This window comes from Morone saxatilis, unplaced genomic scaffold, assembly GCF_004916995.1.
Source record: "Morone saxatilis isolate NCDOM2014 unplaced genomic scaffold, NCSU_SB_2.0 Contig21, whole genome shotgun sequence".
NCBI classification, from domain to species: Eukaryota; Metazoa; Chordata; class Actinopteri; family Moronidae; genus Morone; species Morone saxatilis.
The window spans coordinates 651,926-652,181 of NW_023339774.1; the positions used below are offsets into that span (position 1 = coordinate 651,926).

Here is a 256-nt window from a genome sequence, read left to right on the forward strand (position 1 = left end):
ATATATATATATATATATTTGTTCCTTTTCAGGAGTGTATTGGGAAATATAATAAAATGATATGTGTGACCTTGCAGTAGAGGTTCACAACATCAGTTGACACGGTGTATAATTTCAGTCATTGAGAGAGATACTTGCATATTACAGCCCCATTCTTAAAATATCCACAGTAAACCCTTGCACATTCACAATGAAACACTAGCACTAGTTGCACAATCTTTTTAAAAGTACATTTTTATGATATCATAAAAAATCA

At 30.9% G+C, this 256-nt stretch overlaps 1 protein-coding gene across 1 annotated transcript in view; it reads left to right on the forward strand.

Moving 5' to 3' along the window:
- slc27a6 (solute carrier family 27 member 6) overlaps positions 1 to 256 on the forward strand; it is a 21,176-nt gene that overhangs the window by 6,238 nt on the left and 14,682 nt on the right. The window lies entirely within an intron of this gene.